This window comes from Electrona antarctica, assembly GCF_951216825.1.
Source record: "Electrona antarctica genome assembly, chromosome: 18".
NCBI lineage: Eukaryota > Metazoa > Chordata > Actinopteri > Myctophiformes > Myctophidae > Electrona > Electrona antarctica.
The window spans coordinates 12,170,235-12,197,877 of NC_136799.1; the positions used below are offsets into that span (position 1 = coordinate 12,170,235).

General features: G+C 44.3%; 1 long non-coding RNA gene across 2 annotated transcripts in view; it reads right to left on the reverse strand.

The window, feature by feature from the left end:
• LOC306942100 overlaps positions 1-27,643 on the reverse strand; it is a 74,042-nt gene that overhangs the window by 35,584 nt on the left and 10,815 nt on the right. For both annotated transcript variants that reach the window (XR_013792236.1, XR_013792237.1), the window contains exon 3: positions 19,172-19,309. This is a non-coding gene — a long non-coding RNA (uncharacterized lncRNA). The remainder of the gene's footprint in view (positions 1-19,171; positions 19,310-27,643) is intronic.

Consider the following 27,643-nt stretch of genomic DNA (forward strand, 5'->3'; position numbering starts at 1 on the left):
TGCATGTACTATGTGTACTATATGTAAACTCTTCATTTCCACTTTACAGCCATTCAGTTGCAAAAAAAAAATAATAATAATAATTTGGGGACCCCCCAAAATAATTTGGCGACCCCTCGAGGGGTCGCGACCCACGGGTTGAGAACCCCTGCTCTATGGCAATGATTATCAGATTGTACCTTTTAACATAAAACCTTTTGTTTTAACCAAAACACATCACTTACCCTATACGTTTAAGAATGGTTCGAAATAATGCTAGTGGTCGAGAGCTTAAAAGAAAAAGGGTTGAGAAGCCCCTGCACCAACCCCCTCACAACGCCAGAGCTGAGTCAGTGCATCCATCGACGGCTCGGCTGCACCGTGGGTGGGATCGCAGCCAGGCGTGTTTGCTTTGACCTGCAGGCTCAGAGAGGAGCTGATACAGGCTTCGATGTGTCATAACTGACAGCGCTGTGAAAACACTTTCACGGATTCTCAAGTTCGTCGTGGGCACCTTGACAGATTGACGTGGATTAATATTAATCCACTGCCCTCGGTAGAAAGAGGAAGAGAATGGATGTGATTCATGGACTTACAACCCAAAACAGAAAGCCTCATTTAGTTTGGTCAAACAACCGTGTCACTCACTGCATCACGTTCGTGGCAAGCGACACGGTTGTACATTTGCCATTAGCAGACATTTCCCCTTGTCGGAAACAAATGTAGTGTACTTTAGTGTAACACTTTCTATGAAGCTCATGGCTATAATGCATCATAAACATACTTATAATGCATTGTAAAGTGATTATAAGTCACTAGTAATGGCCAATGGGTGCTTTAAGTTTAGTAACGTGACATTGACATGATGCTGCTGGAGGTATAGGCAGACTTGCATAAATATTGCTATTTTGCACATTGACTTACAATCACTATAATGCATTATAATGGTGATTATAATGCATTATGAATTATTATAATGTACAGTATATGGAAACTAGAATACACTATGATCCTGGTCAAAAGACCAGTGATTATGAATGATGACACTTGACTATACGTAATTATGGGAAAGAAAACTGTATGATGTATAAAGTGTGTAGTGACTAATAGTTATATAAAGCAATTATCAGTATTCATTGTTCAGAGTCGTAAGCCAGATGTAATGCATTTATGCATTGTCAGAGTCATCACTGTGCTGTGTAGAGACAGATCAGTCATTCTGGTTTGAGAAAGGTTTTTAAGATGGTCTGTCTGTGAGCTCCAGCTTTGATCCTTCATGCTGCTGCTGTGGTCCCTGGTCTGAGAGCCTATAGAAGAGCTGAGGCCCATTCTACAAATGTTTAACCGTTTTCTGAAAAACCTACGTTGCTATCAGTGGTGCTCAAACCTTTCCAGGTCAAGGACCACCAACATGATGTGCATTTTCCCGCAGACCCTCCCATTGCAAGATATTTTGTTCCAGGGACCCCAGAAGCAATGATTTCAGTTAAAAGTGTTCGCTTTAAATGTATACTGTACCACATACTGTACCACACATTTTCACGATTAAAAAAAAATATAGCATTTTGTTTGCTTCATAATGCTTTATTATTGTTATATCTATAATCATACAGTGTTAGAAGAAGAATATAATGCATTATAAGCATGTTTATAGTTTATAGTACATTATAGACATCATAGAAGCTTCATAGAACGTGTAGGATCAAACTCCTACACCAAACTACGTACCATGGGGGACCGGGCCTTTCGCTCGGCAGCACCACGCCTATGGAACAGCCTCCCCATGGACCTGAGAGTGCCGCAGACTGTGGAATCTTTTAAAACAGGCCTGAAAACCTTCCTGTTTCGGAAGGCCTTTTTGTGTTGAACTGTCGCTTTGCACTGTTTTTTTTGTTAACCCTGTTTTTAACCTTCTATGATAGATTATATGTTTTTAACCATGTAGCACTCTGGGATTCCTTGCGAATGAAAAGTGCAATATAAATAAAATTCATTATTATTATTATTATTATTATCTATCAATCACCGACATTTATTAAACATCATCCACTCTATTCCATCCACTGACACTTCATGTCGAAACTTTGTCGACAAACACTGTGAGACTTCAAAGTTGCTACAGGCATTTCACCCAATTGGGTGATTGACCCTTGTGAGTACTGAGTAATGCCATACGCTGTTCTGCTCATGCTGCATTTCAAACCCAATTCATTGTACCTTGAAGAGGGCTTTTAATGATTCAGTGAGTTTTAGCTAACACTGATTTTTATTTCTTAAAAAAACACTATCTAATAATAGACCAATTTTGGGTGGAACATGGTCGGGGTTCATGTAAACTATGTGGCCGACATTGACAATGGACAATGACACGTGGGTGACAATGGTGTGAACCTTTAAACCCTCTGTCTCTAAACTACCTACAACCAAATTGCAGATATTCTGACAGTCTCAAATCATTTAGATTAGTACGGTTATATCGGATCATTTAGATTAGTGTACAACAAGTCATTTAGTTTAGTGTGGCTATACCTACCATCAAGTCATTTAGTCTAGTGTGGTTTGGTCACTTAGATTAGTGTACAAATCATTTAGATTAGTGTACAAATCATTTAGATTAGTGCGGGGTGCCATCCCCGACATGTGTCCGACAGCAGAAAGAGGAAATGTCCAATAAAGAATCTTTTCAGAGGGAGTGACAGCGCCCGGTGAGTGAGCGTCGATTTATGGATGAAGACACAAAACAGGAAAGTTCTCAGTGTTCATCGCAGGCCAGTGAATCCAAAATGAACTCTTTTTATGAGGCCGACTCTGCCTCCGTGATGGCGCTGGCACAAAGCAGCCAACAAAGGGCGGCAGTAAAGGGGGAGTTGCGACAAGATAGCGGCAACAAAGGGAGAATCAACTTTCACGTGGGTGAATGGAGGCAGCGGCCCGGCCCAGCTGTTTTTAATGGCGCTGTATTGACAGGAGGGGAGGCTATTTTTAACCGTGCGCATCGCCCACCCCCCCCCTTTCAGACGTGCACACAAAAACAGCCCCCCTTTCACAGAGCTTTGTCAGTAACCTGCAGTGACCTGCATTCAAGGCTGCGTCAGGGTCCCCTGCACAAAAGGTGCCATCGGAGAGGGCTGTAGAGACAAGGCCACCAGACCAGACCACCACAGACCTCCACCAGACCACCATTAGACCTCCGACATACCTCCAATAGACTACAACAAGCCTCCATAGACCTACACAGACTACTAGCAGACCACCATTAGACTAACAGTAGACTATACTAACAGCAGACCACCAACAGATTCCAGCACCAGACCTGAACAGTAGGTCACGGACAGATTTTTATGAGTCACGACTCAAGTAAAAATACATATTTCAAAAGGTTTTCCCATCCCCATTTTTTGTTTGTTGAAGCAAAACAACAAACAAATAAACAAACAAATCTATAAAGACATTCCATAAATTAAAAAAATATATATAATAATTAAGTAGTAGTAGTGAAAATAGCTGATCTACAGTAACAGGCTCACAGCGCGGCGTGAAGCAACCCGTTGTGAGATTGTAGATCTGCTATTTTCACTAGTTTGAGTCCCGGTGGAAACGTCTAATCACTCTTTTGGGTCTCCACCTGAAAGGTTTGGGAACCGCTGCACTACTAGACCACCACAGACCTCCACCAGACCACCACAGACCTCCACCAGACCACCACAGACCTCCACCAGACCACCACAGACCTCCACTAGACCACCACAGACCTCCACCAGACCACCACAGACCTCCACCAGACCACCACAGACCTCCACCAGACCACCACAGACCTCCACCAGACCACCACAGACCTCCACCAGACCACCACAGACCTCCACTAGACCACCACAGACCTCCACCAGACCACCACAGACCTCCACCAGACCACCACAGACCTCCACCAGACCACCACAGACCTCCACTAGACCACCACAGACCTCCACCAGACCACCACAGACCTCCACCAGACCACCACAGACCTCCACCAGACCACAACCAGACCACAACAGATCTCCACTAGACCACAACAGATCTCCACTAGACCACAACAGACCTCCACTAGACCACTACCAGACCACCACAGACCACAACCAGACCACAACAGATCTCCACTAGACCACAACAGATCTCCACTAGACCACAACAGACCTCCACTAGACCACTACCAGACCACCACAGACCTCCACTAGACCACAACAGATCTCCACTAGACCACAACAGACCTCCACTAGACCTCCACCAGACCACCACAGACCTCCACCAGACCACCACAGACCTCCACCAGACCACAACCAGACCACAACAGATCTCCACTAGACCACAACAGATCTCCACTAGACCACAACAGACCTCCACTAGACCACTACCAGACCACCACAGACCTCCACTAGACCACAACAGATCTCCACTAGACCACAACAGACCTCCACTAGACCACTACCAGACCACCACAGACCTCCACCAGACCACAACAGATCTCCACTAGACCACAACAGACCTCCACTAGACCTCCACCAGACCACCACAGACCTCCACCAGACCACCACAGACCTCCACCAGACCACAACCAGACCACAACAGATCTCCACTAGACCACAACAGATCTCCACTAGACCACAACAGACCTCCACTAGACCACTACCAGACCACCACAGACCACAACCAGACCACAACAGACCTCCACTAGACCTCCACCAGACCACCACAGACCTCCACCAGACCACCACAGACCTCCACCAGACCACAACCAGACCACAACAGATCTCCACTAGACCACAACAGATCTCCACTAGACCACAACAGACCTCCACTAGACCACTACCAGACCACCACAGACCACAACCAGACCACAACAGATCTCCACTAGACCACAACAGATCTCCACTAGACCACAACAGACCTCCACTAGACCACTACCAGACCACCACAGACCTCCACTAGACCACAACAGATCTCCACTAGACCACCACAGACCTCCACTAGACCACAACAGATCTCCACTAGACCACCACAGACCTCCACTAGACCACAACAGATCTCCACTAGACCACAACAGACCATCACAGTCAACACAACGAACAGATCTCCACTAGACCACTGCCAGACCTCCACTAGACCATTGGTTCTAAACCCGTGGGTCCGTACATGATTTGTGGGGGGCCCCCAGATGACAGTGAAGTGACAATTTAAGGACTTTTAAGATCTTTTTAAACGTAAAAATAAAATTAAATGGAAAAACGACCATTCCCGTACAAAAGTAATCGACAAATTATACAATAAAAACTGGTCAAAAATTGGCCAAATTGCTAAATGTAATGCCTCAACTCCTACAATTCCAAGTGATTGTCAGAGTGGGGGGTCCACAGTTCAAATATGATTATTTTTTGGGGGGGTCACGACCTGAAAAGGTTCAGAACCTAGACTACCACAGACCTCCTGAACAGCCCCACCAGACAGCCACTATATGGACAACAAGACCCAGCATTAACCAATTTGCGCCGTTTTGAAACCTCAAGGCAAAGAGACTGCTTACGCACACAGAATAGACGAGAGTCAGTTTTGTATGCTCAATCAAAGACCATTCGGTCTGTTTATATGTACTTGTGCAGTGCACACGTGTGTGTGTGTGTTTAAACACACGCGCACATGCACGCACAAACACACACAAAGAATGTACAAACAAGCCGGCGGGGGGAAAATAAAAGAGGGCTCTTGTTGTAGCAAGGGCTCGGGATCTTGATGAAAAATTCAAACAATATTAAACGGGGAGTGTCAACAGTTGACACACTTCTGCTGAGGACCTTCCAAACAGATGGAGTAACTCTGCACACACATTACGGTGCGGCGCGGAGCGGCGCTCCAGCCTCTCAGTGTGTAATGATGATGGTGGCTGGGCTGATTCAACTGGTGCCAAAGCTTTAAAAAAAAAAAAGAAAGAAAAAAGAAAAGGATCCTCCTGCACCTTCCGATGGGGGGGTTAAAAGGGCGTTGGCCAGAAGGGAGTGGAGAGTGAGTCCAGACTTGTTTGTTTCACCCACTATAGGCCAGTGTTTGGGGGGGGGGGGGGGACGCTACCCTGGGCCCCCTTTTAGGAAGGGGGTGCCAACGATCCCATGCATGCGGGGGCTTGTCTGTTTGGAAGTAGTACACAATTTTGCACAAAATCATAACTGGCTCTCATCCAGTCCAATGTGATATCAATACAACTTAGTCACAAAGAAAACAGTTTTCTTTAAGTTTAAAAAAAAAAAGTGTAAATTGTAGCACGCTTGTGAGCTTGTAGAGCTTGTGAGCTTGTAGATTGGCTACTTGTGAGCTTGTAGATTGGCTACTTGTGAGCTTGTAGATTGGCTACTTGTGAGCTTGTAGATTGTGAGCTTGTAGATTGTGAGCTTGTGAGTTTGTAGATTGGCTATTTCCATCGTTTGTCGTAAAGGAAGTATATCGTCTCCGACGGGTAGAAACCTCATATGTCCAAAACTGTTACTTTTCATGAATCAACTTAAAAAAAATAGCAGATCTACAAACACATTTGATACTTTTGATGCTCTTGTGGGACGCTGTAGTTTGATATAAAGTAGGGCTTTAATCTACAAAAAAAAACACAAAATAATTTAAAATATGGAGATAAGAGGTTTCTACCAGCGACAGCAACGATATAGGGCTTAAGTAGTAAACATGTCTGAAAAACAGAAGTGTGTGTGTGTGTGTCTGTGTGTGCGCGCGCGCGAATGTGTGTGTGTGTATGAGAGTGAGAGAGAGAGAGAGAGAGAGTGTGTGCGCGTGCGTGTGGGTGGTTGGTCTCAGCTTTTGTCCGATGTAAGAAGGGGGGCAGTGGGGGGGGGGGGGTGAGAACCACTGACCTAGTCTACCTGCTATCTAAAACGTCACAGGTCACCTGGGCTGACCTCTGACCCCTCCTCTAGCCTGGCTCTCCGGTGTCCACTTCAGGTGGCTGGTCGTGGTCCTGAAAGATGCAGATTAAGATATCAGTGTTCGGGGATTCCAACTGTCCTCGCCCAGCGACACAGCGCATAATGCCTCCTGACAGCACGGCTTTACCTGCTCACATCCATCAGTGCTCCGTCTTCCACTTCTGTCTCTGAGAGACACTGGAAAAACTAACAGCTTCACCTAAATATGTGGCCCGACGAACGCGCGCGCGCACACACAGCAGGAAATACTCGGGGTGTGTGTGTGTGTGCGCGCGCGTGTGCGTGTGCAGTGTGCTTGGCCTGAAAAAACACCATTGGGAAATGCAAATTCCCATCGAAAGGAGGTATCATTTACCACCTCTGTTTTTCCATTTTCTCCTTTGTACACATGTTTTGCAGTTGTTGATGACATACATGTATTATTGTGCAAATGTTGTATGCGATATGTTTATGAATTGAATACATAGGACCACGATGGAAACAAGTCCCCCTATAGGGATTTGTTTGTGTTATCCTTTATAGCCTTAACGTCCGACTGTGTACCACGTGCTGTTTACAATTTTGGACTAATAAATAATCAATACATAAAAAGACGCTATCCGTTCATGTGGTTAGTCTCTCTACTGTACCTGTGCTGTATTTTTGGCTTAAACTGCTGGGCTGATGACACCAGAAGAGGATCAGGACCATAATGGAAAGAAGCGCTTTCTCTGGGTTATCCTTTTAGCAGCCTTTGTATAAAACTGTACCTCTGTGATTTTGTTTCTGCGAACCGTTAAATAAAGTATTCAATCAATCAATCAAAAAAAAAGATCAAATAAAGGTTTCTCTATCTTAAAAGCAAATCATGTTTCACTGCATAAAAAAGGGGTATGAATCATTTTGTGTTTGAGTCACGGTGACTCACAGTGAGCGAGTTTTCAAAGCACATTAACATTCCAATATTATCGAGATTGAAGCATTGAACTGTGGGGCGTGTGAACTGAACACCATGACCCGTTTACCCACATCCTGGTTCCTGGAATCTTGGAAATGATAACTGGGATTATACAAAAAACAAAATCCCACGGCTGACCTCTTGAAGGCTAGCGTCCTTACCAATAATTAAAACAAGCTCACCGTGTGACAGCTTGTACTTAGATATACAGTATGTACCGTCACGCAGGTACAGTACTTTCAAGTGGCTCTGCAGGTGGCACTAGAGCAGCCGCTGGTTCCCCGGTTCGATCCCTGGCTCCCCCCGCCTGGGTTAGTGTCGAAATATCAACAACATTGAACCCCTAACTGCTCCCAATGAACAGGTTGGTTTTCCTCCGCCGCCCGGTGTGTGACCGTATACGCACATTGGACAAAAAAAACGCGATATAAATGCACCATTTCCCATGCATATATTCACTTTTGCCTGATTGAATACTTTATTAGTCAAAAATGTACACAGCACAGAGGTACAGTAAAACATTTAGGCTAAAGAATAAGACTCCTGGTGATACAGTACATTGTACATTAATCTTACATATAATTATGGGAATGTCTGTATGTCATAGACCCCCTGCTCCTCACTGGCTTGCCCGGTTGATACAAATTTGCTCACAGACATTAATCATTCCATTATGTAGGGCATCTCAAAGCCCTTTTTTCAATTTAACAAATCTAACGCTAGTTCCCCATTCACTTATAATTGAAAATTTGAAGACTCACATTTAAGTAAGACTGTAAGCGCTATATTTACAAAACTTGGAGGTTCATAATAATTACAAAAATGTATTGAAAAAATAATTACATCAGTCGGAGTTACGGTGGCTCTATAACAGCCCACTTTACGTTTTTCCCTGTAACTCTTGAACCATAAATGGTAAAATCTAAATTTAACTTTTTTTTCTCTGGATTGCTTGGGTCATGAAAACAATATACATTATGTTAACTCAGTCAGACCAAGTGCAGATGTCTAGTGTCAGACTCAACCCATTTATTTGATTATTCAGACTCCACCTTGGCCCGTAGGACTTGCCCTAATAGCCTCAACGACCTTGCAGGCTTTTGCAGGCTAAGATGCCAGGTCATTATTGATCTGGCATTCTATATGTTTATAGTCTCAATGTAGTGATATTCTATTGTTTGACCGATGATCGGTTCTTGGTTTACTTAATATGATCCCAGGACTATTTCTATGCATTTGATGTATTGCCTTGTGTTGACCTTGCTGACTTACTGTAAATCGCTCTGGATTAAGAGTGTGTGCTAAATGCCTGAATACTGTAGTAAATTGTAATTATTATGATCTCTCTAGTCTTTACCTACTGTATACTGTACCTATCCTGTGTTTCACACGTAGGTGTTGCTGCTGCTGCTAGTACTACTATGCCTGAAAGTTCCCCCACGGGGATCAATAAAAGTTTATCTTTATCTTATCTAATCTTAAGCGCGGTGGTGCTATAAACTATTAGCTGTATAACACTGCATAGTGGATACTGTATGAACTCACACGTTCCTCCCAGATCAGTGATTATACTCCCACCTGTCTGTCCCCTGGAGGCACAGAGCACTGCGTGTGTGTGTGTGTGTGTGTGTGTGTGTGTGTGTGTGTGTGTGTGTGTGTGTGTGTGGGAGGGGCTAGCATCGCCATGGTCACACGCAGGAAGTGGAGGGAGCAGGTGTGCTGTTATCACCACCATAGAAAGGTAATGAGGCCACAGCACAAACTGTAGGAAATTAACAAGCACAGTTAAAAGGCAGAACTCCCCCCCCCCCCCCCCAAAAAGGGTTTTGTTATTCAATCATTGTTTTGTTATTGAATCATTGTTTTGTTATTCAATCATTGTTTTGTTATTCAATCATTGTTTTGTTATTGGACTTATGGGCTCTATTTTCGTCCAAGCTAAACCCCTTATCCCTAAACTTCTTTGCCTTTTTTTTTTTTTTTTTTACTATTTTGAAAAACATTTTTGATTAGGTACTGTAGTTAAAATAGCCAAGCTCCCTAACGTGTCGATATAGATCGGCTTAGTTGAACTATTGAAAAACGTTTTTCAAAATAGTTAAAAAGGCAAAGAAGTTTAGGGATAAGAGGTTTAGCATGGACGAAAAGAGAGCCCTATAATACGGTAAATCAAAGTAGAGCTGGGCGATCACTATGTTTTTACCGAATACCTCAATGTCGATGTTGTGTGACGATATCATATACTGTGGCGAAAATATCGATATTCTTTCCGTTAAAGTTTTCAAAACCAGCAAAATGATTCCGGCAAGAAATTTTAAGTAACGCTTAAGTGATTAAAACCAGAGAAAAGACAACACTCATGCCATATCACAACATTTACCATATCCCCAAAACCCAGATGATATCTATAGTCGCATACATCACAATATCGGTACAATAAGATATACAGTAAATATTGCCGAGCCCTGGCTATAAACCGAACCTGTGCAGCTAAAGCCTGATTTACACTTAGTTCGTTGCATGTTGGTGTCGCATGCTGTATAAATAGCAGATATACAAGTTCACGACACGTCACATTTGTGACACGACGTGAGCTTGTAGATCTGCTGTGAGCACGACACTGGCACGCAACACAACACTAGTAGTCTACCTGAGGCTTAATGTGGACGGACACGGTGTGCGTGGCTGAGGAGGAGATGCAACGTACGCGGTCGGTCGGTCGGTCGGTGCAACAACAAAGCGCTAATGCGCCAACGCCGCTGGAGGGGAAACTCTTCCGGCCTGCGTGCCTCGCAGGAGTCTCCCCCCTTTGTTTATGAGCGCTTCATGTACACTCAGAGTGGTGTGACATTTACGGACGACCGCTTTGAAGGGGAGCCAATTGCTCTCGGAGCCGTAAAAGAGCCACCTGCCTCGCCTCACCTGCCCTTCTGTGAAGGCTTAGTGAATAAAAGACAAGAAAAAAGAAAAAAATAACCCAAAACAAAACAAGAACAAAAAACAGTCAAGTTGCCAGCGTGGGCTGGTTATAATATGCCTGCCCAGTAGCTACTGTACGGTTGTACTCTGCAGCACCATAGTGGTGGAAAGTAACCGAGTACATTTACTCAAGTACTGTATTTAAGTACCATCCATTCATCCATCCATCCATCCATCTTCAACCGCTTATCCATAATCGGGTTGCAGGGGCAACAGCTCCACCAGAGAGCTCCAGACTTCCCTCTTTAAGTACCATTTTGAGGTATTTGTACTTTTAAATATTATACTTTTGAAAACGTTGGTTACTAGTTACTTTGTAGATTTGGATTATTATTACAAAACATGCATTAAGCACTTCAGCGCCATCTATATTCCGGCCATTTGAAAATAGACGATCTTATCTACAAGATCAACTACTTTACTTTTGGTGCTTTGCGTACATTTTGATGCCAATACTTTTGTACTTTTACTCAAGCTAATTTTGAATTCCGGACTTTTACTTGTAAGGCCTCACTCAGACCTTTACTGCATTGCTGTATGCTTGTTGGATGAATGTTGTGTAGTGTCATGGCCGCGCCAATGCATTTCCAATGGGAGTCACATGGTTTGACACAACATTTGTGTTGTATGAGGGGGAGGGGCGCAGTCGAAACACAGCCGAAAGCCATACAACAGCTTGTAGTCCAAAATGTGGACTACAAACCATGTGACTTCCATTGGAAATGCATTGGGGCGGCCATGACACTACACAACATTCATCCAACAAGCATACAGCAATGCAGTAAAGGTCTGAGTGAGGCCTAACAGAGCATTTCTGCATGGCAGTATCGATACTTTTACTTAAGTAAAAAATGCGAGTTCCTTTTCCACCACTGGTATACTGTTGTACGCTGCAGCACACCTTCGAAGTCCCCCCCCCCCCCCCCACACACACACACACACACACACACACACACACACACAATGTGGGTCTCTTGCAACAGGCAGCAGCAGGATATAAAAGAGCAGAGCTGTTTTCTTTGCAGTGTATCCCCTCGGCTAAGTCTGGGGTAAGCCCCGAACTAATCCTGCTCGCTGTGATGAGTCACGGCGGGTGTGGTCAATGTGTTCTCCCAATGATATCTGTTCCACCGGCTCCGTGTATTAACCCATTTTGACCCGAGATCAGATTCTAAAAATGTCTCTCAGTCAGTCGTTCTTCGATTTTTCAAAAATAGCAGAGCTACAAGCTCGTAGCGCGCCACTCGGTGGCGCGCTATGAGCTTGTAGATCTGCTATTTTTCAATAGCTAAAGCATAACATAATGCTAACACCAAAAGGGGTTCCCGCCCAAAATGGGTTAATATCAGAACAACAGGAATGTTTACGTTGTTCTGTTATATCAATGGCATCTGTTCCACTGTCTCTGAATATTATATCAGACAACATTAATATCTGTTCCACTGTCTCTCTGTGTATCATATCAGACAACGGGAGTGTTTAAGTTGTTCGAATCGATTTGTGTGTGTGTCCTGCGTTTTGCAGTTAGCTCCATACAAAAATATGTGTAGAAAGAACACCCCAACCAAACTTAATACCGGAGATGGCTTTTGGATGCAACCGCGTACGTCTCTGATACAGTTAATGTGTACTGTATATGCATTCGTATGTAACCGCCTGTGTGTGTGTGTGTGTGTGTGTGTGTGTGTGTGTGTGCGCGTGCGTGCGTGTTTGGGTTTGCACATACTGTGGTGGTGTGTGGGTGGGAGAGAATTGGGCTGGTGGTGGCCCACCTACCACCACCACCTAATTGTTATTGCGTCTGTGTTTGGCCTGGAGACAGTCGATAGGAATCAGTACTCCAGCCTGGGAGGGGGCCGGCGGCGGGGGTCTTCACTTCCCAGTGTCTTAGTTGTAATTCATCCCTCCACTAACAGGGATCAAGGTATTAGGGATTCAGGTTATTTATATTGATTTTATGTGCTGTCATGCTGCGCTCGAGGATGCACCTCTCATATTTGTGGAAATTGCAAATTCCACCTCGGAAATGTCACCAGCATTTAATCTCTTCCCGGGTGGTCAATACGGGAGCCGCGCTGCTCCCCCACACACACACGCACACACACACACACACACACACACACCGCGTTTATTAAGCAGAGACCGAGCTGGCGGTCCCCCGCGGGTTCCGGGACACTGTGCGGCGTGCGGCGGGATTGGTCCGGACTCAGCTGCCGCCGGCGACATGGGAGCGAGGAAGTGAAAATTCAACATTAATAACTTTTATACGACGTGGGTGTGAGGTGTGAACAGAGTTTACCCTGGATTAGGTTCACCACAGGGAGGAGTATTCATAACTGACTTTAGGATTTAGGAGTGATATATAGACTATTATTTCATTCTGATGAAATTTCTTCTTTAAAATGACTGTACTCGTATATAATTGACTAGTAGCTTATTTGCAGACAAGACATCAATTCTCCTCAAAACATCCTAATGGATATAATGAAATCTGCTTAATGCAACTCCTCAACAGCCTTAAGAAAGTAGCACTAACGAAAGCTCACATTGCTAAGGTCAGTGTGCCCACGGTTCAATAAGGCCTCTTCAAGGTTCACGTCAAACAGCCGTGTCAAACAGTGTCGCGTCGTCGGCCAACATTTGAATGGCCTCATCATCTTTGCTTTGACTGTGTCATAGCAAATGTTTCTCTTCCAATCCTTACCCAGTGTTGACAGGAAAGCCAGAGTAACCCCTCCTCTCTCTCCATTCACCACAATCAAATTTACTCTGGCTTGAGTACACGTTTAGTGGGGACCATTTGTTTGAGGCAAACACTTAGGGCCCTCGTATGTCATTGACCAGTGTCCACAAATATAATCCCATCAAGTTCAATATGTCCTGAAAACACATTGTCTCCTTAATGCAATAAATTAAAAACAATCCCATCTGTCTTGTCTTTTAGGAGACACGTTATGAAGTGACTCGGGGCTTCCCTACTCTTCTATTTGTACGAGCGAGTGTGTGGACAAACTTACTGATGATATCGTCGGGTGGCTTTTACAAACAGTAAAGTCCTTCTGCCGACATCCGCCACACTTTAAGTATTTACAGTACAAGTGGAGGGGTGGCTAACAAACAAGGAACGCAGGCCGGGACGGACAGCACACAGCGCTGTGTGAACGTACACAACCCTCCTTGCCTTGTTGATAAACCCCTGTTTCCTCACAAGCACTCGGCTGACATGAACCCACAGAGAAAGCCTTAACAAAACAAGCTGGACCCATGTAAATATGCAGTGCACCACGGTGGCACGTGCTGTTAGCTTACATAGGCTACCGCTAGTTGTGTGTTGTTCTTTTTGCCTCCCAAATTTGCTCAGAAAACTAATCATGGTCCGATAAAGCCCATGGTAAATATGAGAGAGATTGACACCCACATGTCAAAGTTTACATAGCCGGACCAAGTGTACATATAGAGCCAGGGAAGCAGAGGGGCCGGGCATGGATGGACTGGCTGTGTCTGCATGAGTCTAGGCTGTTGTAGATGGATGGCTAGAGGGAGGAAATTAGCATGAGACAGAGCATTTTTCTTGAGCTTGCTTTATTCTGCAGGATTGCTGAATGAAGCTCTAAATTGTTCGTTCCCTCTGCGATAAGACTTCTAAATTGCTTCGTATAGGCATTTTCATTTTGAACTTTTTTTCTACTTTGTTACTGAGAATGTTTAAGATTCTTCCACATCAGGTGCATGAAGTACTTGTTCGTTTATGTTGTTGTTGTACTGCAGGTTCTAATGGGATTAATAAAGTCGATTGGATTTAATTGAATACTTGAATAAGGTAGATTTGGGCAGAACATCATATGAGTTCATAAATTGAAAATGTACTAATCACTGAAATTCTACTTATAAAAAAACATGTTTATTTCTATGTGATGCACTGACTATAGCGCTTATGATTTGTCCCTTTGTTATCTCCCCCACAAAGCACATTGAAATCAAGACAGTTGATTGCCTGTCTCTTGTCTGTCTCCGTCAGCCCAGTCAGGGCAATTGCCTGGTAATCCACAGCAAAGACAGTGCAGCTAACAGAAAAGGTTAACCCCTGACTGATGTGTCTGATGTTAATCTATAGATCAATTAGGCAGAGGCACACTGGGTCAGGCCACAGATATTGCAGTGGCTATTAGTTCCCCCTATCTGCCATTATTACACAGTCACATGCTCAAACATTGGGGCTGGGTTGGTATGCTAGACACAGATGCCTAGGGTAAACACACTAGGCTATGAGGCTTGCACAAAATATTGATCCGACAGCAGATGGGAGCCTCGATATGAGCCGCTCACTCCTTCCAATGTCTGTCTGCATGTGTGGTCTGGTGTGTTGTGCATGCGTTGTGATGCTTATGGCAAAAAAAACAATGTGTTTGGGGAAATTATTTAACAGCGTGTGTTGCATGTTTAAAATGGATGGAGCCGTCCTTCTGGAAAGGTTTAATTCCAAAAATCTGTATCCATACCAACAATATGGATGCCAGATTTGTTAAATGTGTGTCATTGTCTAAGCTTCAGTCTTTAAAAACGTTCACCGTTCTCAATGAAAGGTGCTTGAAAAATATTTAAAAAAAGATAAACAGCAGCTATTACAGTAATCTGATAATGCATGTTGATCAAAGTCCATTCAGTGCTAATCGGGACAATAGATCAGCATCATGGTCTAATTACAGCCACCCTATTGAGGCACTGCAGTGAAATGCCAACAGATATGTTTCCTAGATACCAAATGAAAAGGTCTGATCTTAGCCTAGCTTAACTAGCTGGCCATAATGTTCATGACTTATTATGGCGAGGGGGACAAAATACTAGGATAAATTGCTTTTATTTTATCCTCCGTCCATACCGGCCGGCCCCATTATTCATATTTTCATATATTCATATTAGCCTTTCATTGATAGATTCTTTTTTTGTATTATTTTGTTGTTGTTGATCAATGTTGATCAATTTGTAGGCGTATTGCAATCACCCCCAAAAAGAGCTACATAAATGAAGTTGTATTTGATTGAATTGATTCCACTCAACTCAACAATGAAATTATTATTTTACATTGGCGCAGAATCTTCAAACTGCTGGGCGGATCTCAGTTTTCTCAACTGCCACAGAAGTTGAAATGAGTTTCACAAGAGTTAAATGTGGAGACTGTGTGTGCTCTAATTTGCACGCTAATTAAAGAAAAACGCTACAAGCTGCAGCTCAAATATATCATACTCACATTTACTTGTATCACTTTCTTTGATCTGTTCTTTTTTTTCTCTCCAAATTGAACTTTTTCTCCCTCGTCATAATCCGATCCTAGAGGCATATATCTTCTCTCCAAAATACCAAACAAAGCATGAAACACGGGCATCAGCCTCTTTTGTGGCGTTAAGCTGCGTCTAACAGAGGGAAGGCTACTCGGTGAGAAAAGATGGATTGAAATTTTCCATTAGGCCTACCTCATTCAAAGCTTCCTTTTCAGTTTGACAGAATTAACTTTGCTGGCAAAATAACTGGAGATAAAATGATGCGTTGCCTATTTGCCGGAATGAGGGAATGAATCAAGTCCTTAAATCCCCCTGGATTCATGCACGTTTTGGCTCATGAAAAAAAGTCCCATGCTGTGAGACATGTCAAGAGTAGTGACCCATTTATTGGTGAGGGATGCTCTTTTCTTTGTAAAGCTGCTAATAACACCGGAGCATCACGTCATGACTAAGAAATGCAAGTGCTCTCGGTGGCTGTGAATAGCCTCATCTCTACATATGAAATTTAGATTTCTATGAAGGATCAGGCCAGGTCACATTTTTTCCACACACAATCCCCACGCTCCACAATGCATACAACGCGTTCCGAATAGCATTGAGAGTGTAATCCAGAATTCCTGGATTCCTAAACCTCATTGGATCATCACAGCAGGGGTAGGGAGCAATATTCAGGGATAATTAGGGGTTCTACCTCTCCCCTCTTCTCCCGACTCTCTCTGTGGCTCTCACACACACAGCTCCATGATGTGTCCGATGCCCTGGGGATCAATCACTCTGATCGGCCTGGCCAAACACCATCGACAGCAGAGCCTCAGTGTAAAGCTGGTGCAGCGCCTCAATGGCATGCCGCCATTTAATTAGTCTTGGTCAGGGGGTGGTGGCATGATTATTCTGAAATTAGCGATTATTTCCCTGGGTAAACAGGTCGGACTGGGGGTGCGTCGCCCGTCCGTTGTACCGGCCCCTGGACGGACGGACCCCCACAAAGAAGACTGGGGGGGGCGAGAGTATACACACTAAAAGACTGTGCCGTGCGTAGGACACGGAGGGTTGCTTTCTCCCCTTACCCCCGGCGCTGCACCCTGCGGCTCGACACAGCCCTCCCTGATAAAGTGGTATTTCCCGCATACAAAGGAGGCATCAGCCCTAATCCCCGGCCAGCCCACACCCCTTTCTTTCTACCCGGCGAGAGAGCACAATGAGCACGGACCTCGTCTTAATCCAAAAAGGTGGGCTATCACAGTAATCTGATGGTACATGCTGATCAAAGTCCATTCAATGCTAATCAGGACAACAGATCAGCCTTATGATCTAATTAGAGACACCCTGTGAGGCGCTACAGTAAAATGCCAGGGGCCCGCCGACGGCAGCACAGAAAACGGCATTTAAACATTTAAAAGAACAAGAGGCTGACTGTGGTATAATTTGAACCCTAACCATGGTATCAGTGTAATGGGGTGGAATAACTGTAATTTGGGGAACCTTGCATTCATTGCGCTGCAGGCGAATCATGGGAGATTATAACGTGCTTTTATTCTACGCCGTGATGATGACTCAAGTGTCTTTCGATCTCCTCCGCCTTGCAGGAGAGGATTTGGTGGAAAAATGGTCTGACTTGACTCTGCTGTCCTCAGAGGCTGCACGCGGGTTTCCATTACCGTTGGTGGCGTTCGATGGCAGCAAGAGGCCAATTCTGACATGGAGGAAGATGAAGGAGTCACAGGTCAGACATGTCGGTGCTGTGCTGCTTCGCAGCCAGTCACATGAGTGATCTCCTCCTCGAATCCCATTTCACACAGGGCGAAAGCAAAGCGTAACATGACCCTTTGTTGGGAATAATATTACTATGATCAGGATGTTTGTTGAGCCCTCTTAGATAGTTTCGACTTGTGTGGACCCATTCCATACTTAGCCGATGTCTTTTCCACTCATGGCATGCCCAATTAGCCATGAGCTATTAACAAAGCACCAAATCAATTACCCACTTGCCTCACGGATGTTGCTGGTCTCTTGTGATGTGGTGGTGGTGGTGGTGGTGTGTGTGGCGGGGGTGCATTCGTCATGCCTTGGCTGCAAAGTCATCCTCTCTACACAGCTCCTAGAAACCTGGGTGGCCGTGGCTCTTTCAAAACAGCACAATACAGCCCCTGCATTTGGTAAACCTAAGTCTGGTATAACAAGGCTCCCAGCGATGGCTAATCCTATCAAAATGGACTCCTTTACAAAAACAATAAAAGCAAGTACCCGCTAATGACAGTGATATGTTACGCATGGAATGCAGGGAGGGAAGGTAGGAATCAGTGTGTGTGTGTGTGTGTGTGTGTGTGTGTGTGTGTGTGTGTGTGTGTGTCTGTGCGCGTGCGTGCGCTGTGCGCTCATGCAAGCGCTCGCGAAGGAGTCTGACATCCCTTCCACCTGGGCCTAAAACAACAAAGCCATTTTCAGATTCAGCAATGTTTAGATACTCCTTACTTAGCAAAATAAAGAGCAGATGCGCGGGCAGGATCCTCGTGTGTCTACATGCAGGCTGCCCAACGCTGCCGACAGCCACTGTAGCGCCGCCGAGCTGACTTTCCCTTTCAGACGGAGAGCGTACAAAGAGAGCTTTAACCCTTTTAGTCCTAACAAAATGTACAAACATCAGTGACACCCCAGGAGTTGGACTTGGCACAGCATCAGTCGGGCCGTATTTATATAACGTACATAATCAAATAATAAATTAGAGAGCTAGAACTCATTCTTCAAAAAACAAAATCATACTATTTGAGGGTTACGAAATTTCAAAACCAGGCGTGTCAAGACAACATTAGTGGATAAACTGGCTTGGAGTCCCGACGCAAATCCGATTATGGCCCAACATCAGCCGAATGGAACAATTAAGAGTTTAAAAAGACAAAGCCAAAAAAGTTTCAGTTTGGAGTTTTTGTCAGGCCTGTGTGTCCTGTGTGGGTCAGCTCAGTGCAAACCGTCCCCAACCCCCCATCCACCCGGAGACCAGACCTTAACTCTCCCACACATGGGGGCACAAAAAGACCTACCTCGGTGTGGTCCTATCAATGTCACCACTTTGTGCTGTGCAGTCTTTCAGGGTACATGAAGTGTCTTTTAGTTTGGCCACAATGAGATCAATAGGACGGACGGACAATTGTGCGCCGGCCCGGCTGCAACCGCAGGACCTGCAACAAAGAGGAGATGAAAACCGATGAGACCCAACAACATTGTGTCAGATGTGCATGTTTGATCCACGCTCATGTTCTCCATTTATATAGAGCGGTTTTTATAGTCTAGATTCTCAGTGGCGTGCACCGCGTATGAAGTGGAACGTACACGTACACGACCATAATTATATCACTTTAGTTACAAGGTCCCTGAGGAGCTTTTCAAATACTTTTTCTGTCCACACTGCAGGTCTGGGTCTTTCCTGACAGTGACCTCAGTCAGCCTATAGGTACACTGGCTTGGACAGGTCAGCTCCATTGATTTCCATTGCCTCTTGGCACAATGAAGACTGTCAACGAACTACTGAGAAATGTCCTTGACCACAATGTAACCTACGTCGCTCCCCCCCCCGCTAGACCTTTTGTGATAGTGTGTTTGGTGACAGTGCTAACAAGCTAAACCTTGTAGCAGCTTGTACAAGGGCTATAAGTCAGTAAAAAAAAGCATGTTTATATTCTGCTATGCATTCAGCAGAATGCAGATTCCCCCTGTCCATTGCTACCGCCTTTGATCGTACCTTCTGTAATTATGTAAACTGCAGCTACATATATCATTAAAAATAATCAGAGACCACCAGGTTTGTTAGACTTCAGAAGATTCCCCACTTTTTCCCAACAGAAAAAGCCCTACGTCTAATTTGCCATCATCAGGTTCTTTTGTTCAAGCTGGAGCTGGTATTTGAGTATAATCCCTCGTCCATAGATGGAGTAGAATCTCAACAGGCAGCGACAAGACTCTGTCAGAATCTTTCCAGAGACAAGTCTTTGTGAGATCTGCCATGTTCAAGGCTGAATAATGTAGTCTTAATGGCAAAACAAGTGATGTAATCTTGTGGACTGTATTGGATTTGGACACAGGAAATGTATATTGTATCTAATCACAGGCAAGCAGATTTTAGTTGTACTGTTTGTACCATTAGTACCTTCTATGTGTTTTCCCTTTGTTTGCATCTACAAATATAATAATATATCAACTGGCCCAACGTTTCAGCTTAAAATAGATGCCTTGACTTTATATTCAATATCTAGTTGCTCCTCTAAAAATGCCATGGGGGTAATGTCATGCAATATCTGACAAAGTGACCTTAAATTAAAGGGCTGGCATTGATGTCAACACCAGGTAAATACCAAGTTGCAAATGGGCATCGATTGTTTAGATGCTCCAGGTGACACCCGTTGTCAGCGGAGAGAACTTTTGTTTACCTCTCAAATTTCACAGAATGTATTCAGCGCACTAAAAAGTATCGACACTTTACAAAACCTGAATGATGTCCAATTTAAAATGTCCTATCGACACTTTACAAAACCTGAATTATGTCCAATTTAAAATGTCCTTTAAAAGTAACAATCTATCGAGACGCCGTGGAAATAACGTCACATCTTTTGCAAAATGTTCTTTTGGAACAGTTTGCCAGAGAAAGCATATAAACTACCTGCTCATATAGAGAAATAAATGATAGATTAGAACCTATTGAAAACGAGAAAGATTACGCCGAGTGAAGATTTATTGTACAAATAGTGCAGACTCCTCCTTTACATTCGTTGATACGTGGGTGACGGTAGCTGTAGTGGATTTCACGTTCCAGAAATGCAAAGTATCGCTGCTATTCTTCTGGTTGCCTCACCAACAACCAAACCACCCTCTGTTGGGACGGCATAATTCAATAAGGGACATGTTAATGAGATGCAAATTAGTCAATACATTTACAGCATATTTTAGGAACTTTATTCAGAGTTTTGATGTAGACAATTCTTTTGTTCGTTTTAAAATGTTTAAACTATTCAAAAGATTTCCTTTGTCCTCGTTCTTTGTAAGGAAGTGGGGAAAATATTTGGAATGCATTAAGTTCTGAAAACCGCCTGTCATTGCCGACAATGAAGGGTAATAGATGTTAGCATTGATGGTGAAACAGACAAAGAGAAGCGTCCCTCTGTTGTGCACAAAACTGCCTGGCACAACTAAAAATGAATCCATTTACTTCAGACTGTTGACTTTGTACTTTTGGCTTTAAAAAGGCAAAGAAAATAAAAAAAACTCCAATTCACGAGGCGCAGGAGCCAAGGCATCAACTCCTCTTTCATGGGCCACGTTTTTCCCAGCTTTTTAAAAAACTCACACGCCAAGCGCCCTTGGCAGCCAGCGCTGACAAGGAGCAAGGGGAGAAGAGGAGGGAGACGAGGAGAAAGGAGACAAAACCAAACACAAAAAAACAGTAACATCTGCAGGCGCTTCCAGCCAGACAGTTTGATGTGAATAACTCAGCACTTCGTGCCCTGACCTCGGCGAAACAAAGGGGTGGGGACATGCTTCAGGGGCAGAGCGGGACTCCCCGGGAGGCCGGGCGCCCAGGAAGAGCGACGCTGCCCGTTTCGCTGAGCTGGATTTATTACCCCCCCCCCCCCCCACACACACACACACACACCCCAAGCCGGGCGATGAGGTGCCACCGGGGCACAGAGACACCGCATGCCACTTTGACTGTCATAGTTTCGGCACAAAGATGGCTGCTTGACAAATGAAGCGGAGCGGTGCAGGAATAAAACATCAATTTTCAGAGCAGTGCGGTCGGTGGGATCTTCGCTCCATATGAATGCAGATCAGGGTCAGACAGGCATCTATAGGAGTGCCTTTTAAAAGAGATTGGCAAACTCAGAAATAGATCAATGCACGGAGGGGGGACGGATGGATGAATATTTATCAATCCTGCACCCGGCCGGAGGATGCTAATGCATTATACAGATTTATTTCACCTCCAGCCCAAAGTTAGAAAAGGCAAATTCCTCCGTCGAAATCAAAGGGAGATGCAACAAAGCAACTGTGTACTTCAAGACTTAAATCTTACAAGTTCCTAATCCTTCTGAAGTCCACACAGGACCTTTGGTCTCCATGGCAACACCGGGGCATTCAACCAAGTGATTGCCTCCAATGAATTTCAGATAAGACAAAATGGAAGTGAATTGATGTGATTTTAATGCAGAAGTGAGCAGCGGAGAGGGGAGGTCCACTCGGTTCATATTTGAATAAAGCAAACAGGGGGCAGACAAAAGGCTGACAGCCGTAAATGACATTGTCAGTACAAAAATTATCAGCCAGTTTACAATCTGTTTGCTCATGTAGAACAAACAGAATGTGTGTGGCATCCCCGGGCTTTGTGAATGGCAGGGCCAGCGCGGCAGGGCTGCAGGAGAGACGCAGATATGAGCTCCGCCTGCAGCCCTGCAACAATTAGATAGCAATTTGACAGAAACACTCACAGCATCGGCGGGCCGGTTGGTTCTTCTCTCCTAACCAAGGGCAGCAGCATCTCTTTTTAAATGTATTTATTTTGATTGCAAAAAAAGGCGAAAAATACATAATTTAGTCATTGGGAACAAAAAGACAAATTGTTTGACCTATATACCAACACACCAGAGAGAGGGGCTTGCATGGTGGGATGTCATCGGCGTTGGGAGAGAGAGAGAGAGAGAGACACATTCCACACATCAGGCCCTCAGTTACCTAGCGAGGAGTCGACTCAAATCAAGGTCCCTCCTTTTGCTCGCTATACCCCTCCTTTGGTGGTACGGGAGCGACACACAGGGTGATCGTCCTTAAAGACAGTCCCCATTAGATAGAGCCCCCCACCCCGCTCCAACCCTACCCCGTCCCCACCACCACCCCCTGCCCCTTTTGTTGCATTTTGTCACTTGTTTTGTTTTGAGCTTGTTAACTTCTCTATAGCCGTGCGGACAGGCGGCAGCTGGTGGGCTTGCGGTGGGCCGCTAGGCATCAATTTTAACCCGCAACGAGGAGTGAAAACAGGCCAGGCTTCCATTTGACAAGACCTTGACCCCCCCCCTCGCCCCCCCCCCCCCCCCAGTGCCACACACACACACATAAACACACACACACCACTGTAATGTTGTCACTCCATGTTCAGTCTAACCCTGACAGTGACCACAAAATATTGTAGTGTTGGAGTGATGTCATCCTTATACATTCATCCATAATAATGTGTTTTTTACGGAATTGATACAGTATATTGGATTATCTTTTCCATTTCTATTGCCATATAGCACAAATCATGAGACATTTGTATTGAAATACTCATGGATGAACCTGTTTTAACGATTCCTTGTATGGAAAGAAAATACTACACAGTAGTAAAAGTGTGAACCAGCACGGGTAGGCCTACTTTATGCCCATGCAGGGACCATCCCTCGTATCCAGCAAAGACTCTGCAATCAAATCTTACGTCTCGTCTCAAAGCATGCAGCAAATCTGCCTCCGAGTTGGTTGGGGACTTTCCCCTCTCCCCTGTCCCTGCATGCAGAGGACACTTTTCTGACCTTCTGACATGTCTCCCGATGGGTGTCATCGGTTAACGGCTGAACCTCTTACAAAGTCTCCGGGATTCTTCCCCGCTGCATAAAAACATCATGTCAGGAGGAGCGATCATTGAAATTCCTCCCTATACCTTCCCCTTATTCCCCTTCTTCTCCTGCGCTGTGAGCCGTGGCCCGACTGCCGGCTGGGAATAGCCCATTTGTAAGCTCACAACGCGCAGCAAATGCGACCCGTTTGTGAGCTTGTAAATCTGCTTTTTTCCCCCGCGATACCAGAGTACAACAGAGCATAAATTAGGCACTAGTCTTATTAAAAAAAAAGTTGTTTGATTAGTCCGTCCTGGTATAGAGGCCTGGTGGCGGAAGATAAAAGGCAGGCGATTGCCAAGTCAGCCACTCGAGCATCAAAACACATCCATTTCTCGGCAAAGTTGATCCAATTATTGTCAGCCGCTCACAGATAGCTACTATGCTTTACTCCTTTCATTCCCGGGCTAAATTGCTCTTCCTCTTTTTCGCCGATACGGCAATCGGTCATAAAGGGCCAACCATCATTAGTGCTGTTTGAATTGGAGCCCTGTAGTGTTTGGTTAACCCATTCTGGGCGGGAACCCCTTTTGGCGTTTTAAACATGTTATAATTTAGCTATTGAAAAATAGCAGATCTACAAGCTCATAGCGCGCCACCGAGTGGCGCGCTACGAGCTTGTAGGTCTGCTATTTTAAAAAAATCGTGAAAATGTGGCGCAAATTTGGAATATATATTTTTTCAGAGCGAAAGTTTTTAACTCAAATCTTTGCTTCTGAGGGGTCCCTGGAACAACATATTTTCAGATGGGGGTCGGCGGCCAATTACATATAATTTTTGGGGTCCTTGACATGAAATATTGAGCACCACTGAAACATGGGTACTTCAGAAAACTGGAGAATTTTCAACGTCAGGCCGAAATGGGTTAAGAGGTTGAATGCAAATTTGATGAAAGAATAAGGCTGCATTTACATATCAGCCTCAGCTCACATGGGGAGGGTAAACATTCTGTTTATCTCGAGTGCAGTTTTATGATTTCAGTGGAATATAAAAGCGACCTTGGCCCAGTCGGAGCAAAAGACCAAGGAAATGTACTGTTGTCTAAACACAGTTTGTTCAAGTAGAACTTGTCAACAAATCTCGTACAACTCAGCAAATAAGAGCGTGAGATCATGGGTTTGGAGCCTCCTATTTGTTTGTTTTTAGTGGTTTCTTCACAAATGGTTTCTAATTAACTGCAAATTATATATCTAAGAATTAGAAATCAAAATGAAGAATGAATGAATGAAAGGAAAATAGATAGGCTGAATGAAGGACAGTCTGGACTCAAATTATTGAGAATTACACAATACAATTCATTAAAATAGTGTGTGTGTGTGTGTGTGTGTGTGTGTGTGTGTGTGTGTGTGTGTGTGTGTGTGTGTGTGTGTGTGTGTGTGGAGAAGCATTTAATGTTTATATATATTTTTGAATATAAAAAACACACAATGTAAAGTCTTGTGTATCTCTGGATTGTTGAATCTACCAATGTCTGCAAAACCTATACCCTCCGGGTACTAAAGAAACCTTGAACACCGAATATGTTAATGCATGTTTAAAATGTATATGGTATTTGTAATAAGCGAAGCATTGTTACATTAAAATAAAATTTAATAACAACTGAATAATTATGGATGGACCCCCCCACCCATGAAATCTTGCAGAAAATGTATCATTTATAAATCATTTCGAGTCATATTCAACTGTTCCTTCTCGATGGGGAGGAGTCACAATGATGAATTCTCAATATTGATCTCAAGCGGTTTAGGAGTGTGCAAACAAAACTGATGAATAATAAATTAAAATTTACACTTTTCAGAATCAGTTCTAGTAGGGGAGAAAAGTCACACCCTAAACAAACAATATTAAACTGCTGCATAGAAATTGAGCTGAGCAGGCTCCTAAAAAACAATTGCAGTGGCAAACCACTGCCATCTATAGCCGTGTCACAGTACTGCTGCTACAGTCCCTGCACACAGATATGAATGCTCAATTGATTGAATAGCAAATTAAATCCAAATTAAAATATCATTTTATTAGAATATGTTGGACAGAAATGTGTCGGACAATAAGTACTAGTGAAAGAAAAAAAGTGCTTTTAGCCGTTTTCACTTTCAGACCAAAGTTTCTCACGTTTCTCACAACACTGAGAAGTCTTTGGCTTCTTTCTGATTTTGACAGATCAGATTGAAAACCTAGTTTTTCCCCATCCAAATGGGCATCTGGCGGCCATATCCTTTAAGCAACACAATTCTGCACAAATCAGGGGTTCTGTCAGAGCTTTCCCTGCCACCTGCCGCGTAGCTATATACGTTCCCCTCAAAACCACTGAGCCAATAGGTTTATTGTGTCATCGCAAATTTCGTAGTATATTTGCTGGATAGTGCAAGCGTCCCTTTTCTAGGGCAGACGTTCAAGCAAAAATAGCTGCAGTCTGTGACGCGTTGTGAGGTTGAAGATGGGCTATTTTCTGATGCTTATTAGTTTAGAGGGGATAAGGGGAGGGGGAGCCCCGGGGGACTGCGGGCAACTAAGTAAGTATAGGGTTTAAGGTGGTTAGAAGCACCACCATAGACTGTAAATTGATTTAACTTACCGAAGACAACTTGTCTGACGGCAGCCACTCCGCCAAGTAAATCTTTATTGGCAATAAAACACGTAGGGATATAATTTTGACTGGGATTCAAGAGGAGGGATGATCGCATTAAGACACAATAATGAAGCCACCAGCCTGCCGTAGCAGGTTGGGAAGAGAACAAAGCCAGATGTCAGGGCTTCTATAGCTTAGGCCTTGACCAGGCCTTCGTCTGCATCGGCTCTCTCAGCCCGACGCGCCCGGGCCCCTGTGGGAGACCCCAAGCTTTACTGACGCGCCCGGGCCCCTGTGGGAGACCCCAAGCTTTACTGACGTGCCCGGGCCCCTGTGGGAGACCCCAGGCTTTACTGACGTGCCCGGGCCCCTGTGGGAGACCCCAGGCTTTACTGGTGATGAGACACAATCCGTCCCCCGTCTGCCGTGCCTCTGCATGTCATTCATATGGCGCCCGTACGGCCCTGCGTCCCTCCAAGGCCTTCTGTTCTAAATCCCCCGCCATCTCGTCTCTCCTGAGGAGGTGCATGTGGTGCACGTGCAGACAGACAGGCAGGCCGTGAGACGGCAATAATGATGGAACGCCCCACATTTAGCTAAATGTTTCAATGACATGATCGGCAGGACGATCGGCAATGTAGTGTATAGCGGGTTACTGCAGATAGCTGGTTCAACAGACAAATGTTCATATAAATAGGCTATATGGCTATATTTGGGATCCTGTTACACTGTGATTCGCTCCTAAAGTGATCCCGAATCCCAATATGAAAATGAAATACAATTATGTTTGACTTTAAATGTACATAATCTAAACGTCATAATTAATTCAGTGGTGAATCCTCACTTTGAAATCCACTGGGCTAAATGTTGGCGACCTATTGACCTCCAGTCCAGACACAAGAAGAGAGTGGTCAACACTGAAGCAGACAGACGGATGGGTCTGATTTAAAAGATGTTGTCGTGAAAATACTTCGCACGCCAACATAGCGATGATCAAAATAAAACATTTCTGACTTCTTCATTTCAATTAGGTAAATTTCAACGACATCAACAATGGCGTCCCAATTCTGAAAGTGAATATTCAGCTAAAATACCTTATCGGCGTTGCAGCGCATGCATCGTGAACTTGTAGATCTTCCGCACAGATAGTATAGCTTTGGGGGACTTCAGTGAACTCTAAGTATAGGGTTTATGTGGTTAAGAGTGACTTCCTTTCTAACAAATGTTTGCCCAAAACTTGGTTTTCCGTGAAACCCCCTCGCCTGCAGTGGACCATAATGTTTATAAGTTCATTTTAAATTTCAATATAG